At 42.5% G+C, this 11,052-nt stretch overlaps 1 protein-coding gene across 1 annotated transcript in view; it reads right to left on the minus strand.

Annotated features, from left to right (window-relative positions):
- SH3KBP1 (SH3 domain containing kinase binding protein 1) overlaps positions 1 to 11,052 on the minus strand; it is a 316,533-nt gene that overhangs the window by 140,312 nt on the left and 165,169 nt on the right. The window lies entirely within an intron of this gene.

Below are 11,052 nucleotides of genomic sequence, written 5' to 3' on the forward strand. Positions count from 1 at the left end.
CACAAACAACAAACAACAAAATATTAGTTCCCACAGAAACCCAACCACATTAATTTAAGCTTTGAACCTCAAATTTGCATTTGAAAAGTAGCTAAATTTACCAGATAGCTGACTTTCTCATTTCATAGTGCATTAAAATGAACCTGCTGAAACACCATAAGCCAGGGTTTCCCAAACCCAGTCCTCAGGGCTCCCCAACAGTGCAGGTTTTCCGGATCACATGTGACATAATTAGGACCACCTGTGGATCTGTTACAATGTGTCAGTCAGTAATGAATACACCTGTGCTCCAGCAACGAGATATGGAAAACCTGCACTGTTGGGGAGCCCTGAGGACTGGGTTTGGGAAACCCTGCCATAAGGGACCATTTTGTGGGCGGAGCCAGTATTCAGCCAATCAACTCATTAGAAACTAGTAACATCACTGAAGCACTGACTCCTCTCCGCTCTGTGTTTGACAAGTGAATAGAGTGGGAAGCTTACATAGAGATTACGATGACCTCTTTCCAAAGCAGATGACAGAGCAAGGACAGGAGAAAGTAGAGAATGTGCCTCTGTTTTGTCATCTGCTTTTGAACTTATGTGAGCTTGCGGCTCTCTTCCTTTCACTTGTTAAACACATTGCAGAAGAAACGAGTGCATAAGCTGCAGCCTTATCATGATCATAATGGAAACACTGATACAGTAGAGAATACAAAAATAAAAATGGAAAATATTGAACTATTATAGACAGCTTTTCCGGCCACTTGTATTTGCAAGCTGACACAGCTGTCTGGTGTTACTTTATAAGAGGAATACTGCCTAATGTGTGACATTTTACATATATTTTTGCATGAAAGGGGGAAGTGCATGGATTTGTGGGCCAAGACGAGGAAGTAAAATTTAGCAGAAGCTAAGTAGATCGGGGCGTTCCTCCCTATGTGAGTGCTGGTTACATGAATGTAGTAAACACCCAGAGCTTAGTACGGAGTAGGTATCCTCTGTTTAGTCCAAGGGCATTAGTGGACTTACATAATACACGCAGTGGTAGAAGTAGCGGTACGGAAAATGTAAGGGAATGCAGTGCAACTTTACAGTGCAGGAGTAGGAGAAGTAGTGGTATATAAAGCTTTGTATACCAGCCCATGTCGACCACTGAATACACGTCCTTGGAAGTGATGAAAAGCAGGGACTTGGCCTATGCTCTCATTGGGATGCACCTTCCAGACGCACTTTACAGGGAAAAGGGACTGGACTTGTAAAATGTCACACAACCCACCTGCATACTTTGCCTTTTGTGCATGACATTTTATATGCTCAATATTTGAAATTTTACTATTGTACTTTTACAGTATTATATACATGGGCCTGATTCATTAAGAAACGTAAATGCCGATATGTGCCGTATACTGCATAAAATCACATTGCACATGACCTAGGCCAGACGATACCCCAGTGAATGCAGCAACACCCAATTCATCTTCGAGAGCAAAGGACCCTCGCTACAGGTGTTTGCAATCAGGAGCGACTGTAAAAATGTATTTAGTACAATAGACATTCAGAACATCCTAATAAATGTACTTTATGGAAAACTAAAAGAAGAAATTTTTTTTTTTTAATGTTTTATCATTAATGATCATATTATAAACAGGTGACACTAATAACGTAGTTTTATTTTTTAAGTGTGTTTTCTCTTGGAACTTTATATTCTACATATATATTGAACATATCCTGCAGTGTATTGTCTGTTAGAGCAGAGCGCACCTAGACCCATATTTAACAACAGATGTATCTTCAGATGGGCTCTTTGTTGAATACAGACGTACATATGTCCGATCTAAAAAGAACACAATTTACATTCGTTTTGTGTGTGTCGTAATGAATTGGACTCTGCATGTTAATCCATTTTGGTTGTATTTTATGGTGACATCTTATGATGGGTAATCAATAAAACAAATGCTTTACTCAGTGTAGATATTTGTTATACACAGTTAGAAGAAAACATCTGTCTCTTTCATTTACGTTTGTGCTTATTTTGTGTACATTTCTCCCTTGTAATGTCTTTTGCAATTACTGATCAAATCACCATGTGAAGCAATGAAACGCGTCAAGTTACTACTGCTACACCTCAGATGGCAGAACTTTAATAATAGCTCCTACAAATATCGCTCTTAGTTTTAGGAAGCTGTCTGAACAATCGCTATTGGTATGATAATATTTAAAGTTACTGATTTCTTGAAGACTAATCATCTCTCCATGTACAGCTTTCAATATATCTGCAATATACAAGGGAACATCCTTGGTGAAGTGACCACTAATCCTGTAACTGTATCCACTCCTACCATTTTGTAGGGACTGTAAGCAGGTTCCTATTATGTGAGTTGATTTTTCTAAGAGTTACTGGTCCAATATTTGGAGGGAAATCCCACTTCGTGGACCACAAAAGGAGTGGGGCTTAACAGGAAAGTAGGTGGAGTTTTACACAAATTTGCATATTTGTGGGTGGGGTTATGGTAGAATGGGAGTGGGGCTTATTTTGTCCCACTTTCGGGATTCTAATGTAGGAAGGTATGCTGTAAGATGTGCAGGTATTAAGGTAAACTGTTCTTACTAACTGGAATTTGGGACTTCTAGGTTCCCAGAACAATGAGTCATATTAATAAATTAAGATTTTATGTTTCAGATTCTATATGGACACCTTTAATATGTATACATCCTTATAATCTATAAACCAGTGAAAAGTGAAAATTTGCATTTCATAGCAGCATCTGGATTTATAGGAATTAACACGTGCATGTTATAATAAGCTACAGTGAACACTTTAGTGCTAATATTATTCATATTTACTAAATACCTTTGGGCCTGTCAGATATGCATAAATAGCAGCTGCTGTGGACTGTTTAACTCTTTCTTATAGCTCCTAAAGAAGGTTTATTGTTTTTAGTTATTTTTACAGATAAGATGCTGATTTGTTAAGCCTGTCTCACTTCAGGGAACTGCTGCTGATTGAACACAGGCAATACCAAATAATTCAGAACACATATTACTTTACAACAGATTGGGAATACCAAGGTTATAACAGCGGTTATTGGCACAAAATCCAATTCTAAGACCATAAAACAGAGTTTCTGGTTTCTCTTATATCGCCTTCCTGACGTGTAAAATGTACAATATACTGTGCACACAATCAAATATTAAGTAAGTAATAAAACAGGGAGACTATAACAGCTACATATGAATAGTGTACAGCTAGAGCAGAAAATGTGTGTATTAATGAGATGTTACATTAGTACTAGTTATTGAATAATGCTATTCTATCTATGTAATTTGCTGCTCAGTGTGCAAGATCGGGGGTACCCCCGATCTACCCAAATCTCACATATGTTAGATTCCGTGGCAGGCCATGCCCTCTTAGTTGCAGAAAATCATGACTGTGGCAGGAAAAATGTGGTCAGAAAGGTAAATTGTGTATTTATTATATTACTATCGCAATCAGTGCTGCAAGATTACTAAGCAAAGACACTCAGTTATCCAAAAGAAGAAATAAAATATTACTGCCATCAATATGTAAATTTTCATTCATATAACCCTCTCATTAAATATTTAAGTTCTTGTTCAGTATTTTATAAATATATTCTGGTTCCAAGCAGCTGTAAAGATGCACAAGACCCAAATCATGAAGTTCGCTTTTAACTGAATTACTGAAATATTCTGTAAACTAAGCAATTCAAATATACAAATCCTTTACATAGTTACAGTCAAATTTGACCATTTAAATACTGTGATTTCGCCCAATAATAATCCCAAAAGGTTTTATTCATTATTTCATTTAGAAATATAATAAACCTTGATATATTTAAATCATGTCTAAAAGTAATATACATTTACCTCTCTCTTCTGCTGTTTCTAGACAATGTTTTATTAATAATTGTAGGTCGTGGCAGGATAATTCAGTTCATGGAACTCAGCGATGACTTATAATATACCGTACTTAGAATATATACTACAACATAAACTATTCCTTATAATACTTAAAAATTGTAATCTATAATTTAAAAAAATGTTGAGGTAATAATAAACCTATTAAATTATCGTGTGACTGCCAAGTAAAAGGAGGTGATGTAAAGTTTAAGGTGGGGAAAAGTATTGCATATTTTTTTAATGTTCTCAGCGTTATAGGTGTGTTTTGGCAAGTGGCACATTTTTGAGCTTGCCTGAGTCCAGGCCACTTACGCCAGATGATCAATGTAAAAGCTTTCTAAGATTTAATAACCTCTATTCAGTGTTCCTTCCAATTTTTGAAACAAGTGAGCAGACTTCTTTTCTGGTTGAGCAAAATTTTTGTAGGTAAAGTATGGGTCATGAGCTATATGTTTTGTTTTTTTAAGTGGGTGTGGCTAGGGGAAATAGTGCGTCTCTCTGTTTGGGGTGTAGCTGTATTTTTTAATTTTCCATTCAAAGGATATTATGTAGCACATAATAACTAATGATAAATAAATAATCCATTCTCCTACCCTAGGTATGACCGCCGATCTCCTACCCTAGGTATGACCGCCGATCTCCTACCCTAGGTATGACCGCCGATCTCCTACACTAGGTATGACCGCCGATCTCCTACCCTAGGTATGACCGCCAATCTCCTACCCTAGGTATGACCGCCAATCTCCTACCCTAGGTATGACCGCCGATCTCCTACCCTAGGTATGACCGCCGATCTCCTACCCTAGGTATGACCGCCGATCTCCTACACTAGGTATGACCGCCGATCTCCTACACTAGGTATGACCGCCGATCTCCTACCCTAGGTATGACCGCCATTCTCCTACACTAGGTATGACCGCCATTCTCCTACCCTAGGTATGACCGCCAATCTCCTACCCTAGGTATGACCGCCGATCTCCTACCCTAGGTATGACCGCCATTCTCCTACACTAGGTATGACCACCATTCTCCTACCCTAGGTATGACCGCCAATCTCCTACCCTAGGTATGACCGCCGATCTCCTACCCTAGGTATGACCGCCGATCTCCTACCCTAGGTATGACCGCCGATCTCCTACCCTAGGTATGACCGCCAATCTCCTACCCTAGGTATGACCGCCAATCTCCTACACTAGGTATGACCACCATTCTCCTACCCTAGGTATGACCGCCAATCTCCTACCCTAGGTATGACCGCCAATCTCCTACCCTAGGTATGACCGCCAATCTCCTACCCTAGGTATGACCGCCAATCTCCTACCCTAGGTATGACCGCCGATCTCCTACCCTAGGTATGACCGCCATTCTCCTACACTAGGTATGACCGCCAATCTCCTACCCTAGGTATGACCGCCGATCTCCTACCCTAGGTATGACCGCCGATCTCCTACCCTAGGTATGACCGCCGATCTCCTACCCTAGGTATGACCGCCAATCTCCTACCCTAGGTATGACCGCCAATCTCCTACACTAGGTATGACCACCATTCTCCTACCCTAGGTATGACCGCCAATCTCCTACCCTAGGTATGACCGCCAATCTCCTACCCTAGGTATGACCGCCAATCTCCTACACTAGGTATGACCACCAATCTCCTACCCTAGGTATGACCGCCGATCTCCTACCCTAGGTATGACCGCCGATCTCCTACCCTAGGTATGACCGCCGATCTCCTACACTAGGTATGACCGCCGATCTCCTACACTAGGTATGACCGCCGATCTCCTACCCTAGGTATGACCGCCATTCTCCTACACTAGGTATGACCACCATTCTCCTACCCTAGGTATGACCGCCGATCTCCTACCCTAGGTATGACCGCCATTCTCCTACACTAGGTATGACCACCATTCTCCTACCCTAGGTATGACCGCCGATCTCCTACCCTAGGTATGACCGCCGATCTCCTACACTAGGTATGACCGCCATTCTCCTACACTAGGTATGACCGCCATTCTCCTACCCTAGGTATGACCACCATTCTCCTACCCTAGGTATGACCGCCGATCTCCTACCCTAGGTATGACCGCCATTCTCCTACACTAGGTATGACCACCATTCTCCTACCCTAGGTATGACCACCAATCTCCTACCCTAGGTATGACCGCCGATCTCCTACCCTAGGTATGACCGCCGATCTCCTACCCTAGGTATGACCGCCGATCTCCTACCCTAGGTATGACCGCCAATCTCCTACCCTAGGTATGACCGCCAATCTCCTACACTAGGTATGACCACCATTCTCCTACCCTAGGTATGACCGCCAATCTCCTACCCTAGGTATGACCGCCAATCTCCTACCCTAGGTATGACCGCCAATCTCCTACCCTAGGTATGACCGCCAATCTCCTACCCTAGGTATGACCGCCGATCTCCTACCCTAGGTATGACCGCCATTCTCCTACACTAGGTATGACTGCCAATCTCCTACACTAGGTATGACCACCAATCTCCTACCCTAGGTATGACCGCCGATCTCCTACACTAGGTATGACCGCCAATCTCCTACCCTAGGTATGACCGCCGATCTCCTACCCTAGGTATGACCGCCGATCTCCTACCCTAGGTATGACCGCCGATCTCCTACCCTAGGTATGACCGCCATTCTCCTACACTAGGTATGACCGCCAATCTCCTACACTAGGTATGACCGCCAATCTCCTACCCTAGGTATGACCGCCATTCTCCTACCCTAGGAATGACCGCCATTCTCCTACCCTAGGAATGACCGCCATTCTCCTACCCTAGGTATGACCGCCATTCTCCTACCCTAGGAGTGACCGCCAATTACACCAAGGCCAGCCGTATTGCATACAAATAACCAGGCGCGGGCACAAGCCGCACAGGCAGCCGCATCACATGACACGCGTCATCAATGACGCGCCCGCATCATGTGTCATGCAAATAACCCATTGTTAACAGTATATTGCAATGAAATAACGCTGTTGCCAGCCATACATTACATAGAAATAACCCCCGAAGTCAGAAATGTATTGCAGAGAAAAAAATGACCCCAGAAAATGCAGTTTTATAGTGTGGGAGCGTTGGGAAGATATGCTACTGTTAAAGTCATTTGGGCCTATGCTTAATATACCCTTCACTTCCACTGTCACCAGACAATGGCTAGTACACGGATTCTTTGAGCATGAAAAATGGTGTGTGACCGTGCATCTTAGATGGACACTCTGTTATGCAGTTTGTAATGCTGTTTTGAATGCTATGTTGTTTCGTTAAAGTGTAAGTACCATGCAGTTTTAAAAACTCTAACATGAAAAGCATAGCCTGAGTAAAGGCCTAATTGTACATATACCATTGTTAAAAAAAAAAACTATGCTTCTTAAAATGTGTTAAGAAATAAGGATCACTCCTGTTTGTCTAATCTGTCATATATGCAATTACTGCTGCTACCATGTGTAGGGTCATTGTTGCAGTTCACTGATTCAGCTGGTTGCTAGGAGATTAGTTAATAGCTTCCTTCAGCTCTCCGTCTGGCAGCTTAAGCTGTGCAATAACTTACTACACCCATACAGCTAATCATCCTGCAGTTTCTGATTGGTGCTGCAGCATTTGTAAACCTCTTTCTGGCATCATACCAATGTTGGTGATAGTCCCTGCTTGACCTAAGATGCCTTGCATCCTGACCTGTTCTGTTATCAGCGTTTGAGCTGGATCTGCATATATATTTCTACCTGCCCTAACCTCTGGCTTGTTTAAAGATTTCTGTTCCTGTTCCTTCTCCACTCCTGACCCATGGCTTGTTAAACAGATCTGCATATATATCTCTACCTTCCATGACCCCTGGCTTGTTCATAGAAACTGCTGTCTTCTCTACTCCTGACTATGTCCTGATTGTCTGATTGCCCGTTTACAACACTACACCATCTGATAAATCACTACCTGCTACTGTGTGTTGTCCACTTCACCAGGCAAGTGCCAGATTAATTATTATTATTATTATCAGTTATTTGTTAGGAGCCACAAGGTTTCCACAGCACCGCACACTGTACAAACAGTAGACTATACAGGGTGAAACCATATAGAACAATAAACAAAAAGTACCAATACTTCAGAAACTCCCGGCAGGCAACGACGAAGCAGAAGAATAGGTGAGGAGACAGGAGGGAAGAGGGCCCTGCTCGTGCGAGCTTACATCCTAAGGGAGGGTAAACAGACCAGGCACAAGAGGAGCCAGTTGAGGGAATGGGAGAGAGGGGAGAATGAGTGGAGAAGATGGGGGTTAAGTGGATGGTTGGTAGGTCTTAAGGAAGAGGTGAGTTTTGAGTGCATGTTTGAAGAGTAGGTGAGAGATGGATGGAACGAGGGAGGTCGTTCCAGTGAAGGGGGGCTGCACGGTAAAAGTCCTGGATTCTGGAATGGGAAGAGGTGATCAGAGTGGAGGAGAGGCGGCGGTTATTGGCCGAGCGCAGGGAGCGGGCCGGAGTGTGAATGGAGAGAAGGTTAGAGATATAAGGGGCAGTAGAGTGGGAGAGAGCCTTGTAAGTGGTGGTGAAGAGTTTGAAAATAATTCTGTAGGGGAAGGGGAGCCAGTGTAAGGCAAGGCAGAGAGGGGAGGCAGAGGAGGAGCGGCGTGAGAGGAAGATGAGTCTTGCGGCCGCATTGAGTATAGAGCGGAGGGGGGAGAGACGGGAGTGGGGGAGGCAAGCGAGGAGGTAACAATAATCGAGGCAGGAGATGATGAGTGCATGGATGATAGTTTTGGTGGCATCCTGAGAGAGAAAGGGACGGATGCGGGCGATGTTCCGTAGTTGGAAGCGACAGGCTTGGGCAAGGGAATGAATGTGGGGTGCAATCCGTATAAACCCATACCTGTCAGATTCCATCAGTTGGAACACTACACCATCTGGTTGTTCACTGCCTGCTACCATGTGTTGTCCACTTCACCAGGCAAGTGCCAGATCAATCCGTGTTAACCTCTGCCTGTCTGCCTCTGAGTTCTGTCAATAATATCCTGGTTGCTCACTACTTGCTACCAGGTGCTGTCTACTCCACTGGGCAAATGCCAGTCTGATTCTTAGTTTACCTTACGAAACCATCAAGGTTGCTCACTGTTCTCTGCCATGTTCTCTCCACTCCACCAGGCAATTGTAAAACAACGACTACTACATGAGCTTAAGTCCTGGGGCAACTGAGTACTGTGGAACATATCTAGTTCTTCGGGAAGTGGGCTGCTAAAGACGAACAGCCCGAGAAGCGGTTCTAGTAGTTGAAAATTACATTCACTTTGTCCTTAACAAACTGGTGATACTGGCAGCATAATAAGCTCAATGATCAAAATAATCCAAATTAAATTGTATCATTATCGAGCATATTGATAAATAAGTGATTTGACTGCTAAGCCCGGGTGCTAAATGTCTGGACCACATGTATCCGTCATGTGACCAACACGGATACAAATGCATCATGTTGGGCACGGGTCAAGAATGTAATTTTGGAATTATTTAAATTAACTGCTGGTTATGACTGTAGCTGTGGGGATACTAATGTCATGTGGTCATCCAGTAATAATTAGCTGGAAGCCTCCTACAGTTTGATGGTATCACAGAAAGTTTCTCTGGAGCACAGCGATCATGCTCCTGCCAGTACATGGGACAACCAAACACTCATGAATATTTATGAATAAATAAAAACTGCATTTAGAAGAAACTACAGTTCTAACGAATAGTAAATGTACCATACTTGGTTACATATTGTGTGTTCAGATATCTGCTTAATAGGGGACTGGTCCTCAGTAAGAACAAACAGCAGTCTTAGAGGAAAGTGAAAGGGAGTATGACTCCTATTAGCAGAAGATGCTTTCTTGTAAAGTTAGACATACATGTTATACTCATTCCCTGCTTTAGATGAACTACAACTCCCGTTGAAAGCAAAACACAGAGGAGCATAGCAGACTAAGCTTATAACCTGATATAACAACTGACTGGTTATTTAACTGTACAAGGTTTTTATTTCTTAATTTGTATTATGATTTTAATGCCATAGACCACAACATTCCCAATATAATAATAGTAAAAATAAGGCCATGTCCCAACTCGCCCAATCCCCATTTCCCATTTCTGTAACACTGCCAGGCTTGTTTAAGGGTACAAGACTGATAAATGTAGTTGGGAGAGACAGTACACAGCAAGGCTGTAATGTAGGGATTGCCTGTGCTCCAACTCCAGTGCTAGGAGCCAGCACAAAGATCCGTAGCCAGAGCTGATCACTTGTTTTATTAAACTAGGTTCCAAAGCCACAACAAACAGAGCTAAGAATGGAGAAGGGCTTCAGATATTGGAGCTGGAGTCCAGCTTCTGAAGCTGCATCTCGTTCTGATAACTTCAAATGTTGAAATGAAATGTACATTTAGACTAATATTTATATTTCATTAACATTGGTGGTTGGAGCAGCTCCGGAGCTGTAACAGAAGTTCCTGAAGCAGCCTGGAGCTGGATTTTTATAGATAGGCTAATGGAGCCAGTCTGGAGCTGAAGCTGGTAAACCAACAGTACTGTCATTAACAAAGGTAGTGAAAACCTCCCAGGATTAATGTTTATTTGTCCTGTTAATGTAGATTGAAAGCAGCTTCATAATATCTGGGGAATCAAAGGAAAACATGGGTTTGGAATGTGCAGCTTGGCAGTATCAACAGTTTAACAAAGGCCAGGGATTAGTTGTAATCAGAATGTAATATTGATTTAATAAATCATTACTTTAGCAACCATTCCATGTTGCATTCAATAGGTAGTCTGAGGATGGCACAGTCACACATGTTCACCTAAAGCATTGTTATCAACCTTGGACTAGCCTATAATTTGCCGAAAAGTGCTAATATAATGGTTAAAAACAGTTAAAAAAATTTCAGTAGGAAAAAGTAGAAAAATAAAAATTGAGGCAGGTCAGAGCAAGCAATTTACTAAAGCATTGAGAAAATTTTTGGAAACATTATGCTTGTTGTAAAACACATTTAGGGGGGAATTCAATTAGACGTGATGTTCCGCAGAACATCGCAGCCGCAAGGTTTTTACAGAAATCTCAGCTGATTTTTACTTGCTCCCCATAGAGGTGCGAGGAAAAATTAACAGAGAGTTTACC

Source organism: Mixophyes fleayi, chromosome 2 (assembly GCF_038048845.1).
Source record: "Mixophyes fleayi isolate aMixFle1 chromosome 2, aMixFle1.hap1, whole genome shotgun sequence".
Taxonomy (NCBI): domain Eukaryota; kingdom Metazoa; phylum Chordata; class Amphibia; order Anura; family Limnodynastidae; genus Mixophyes; species Mixophyes fleayi.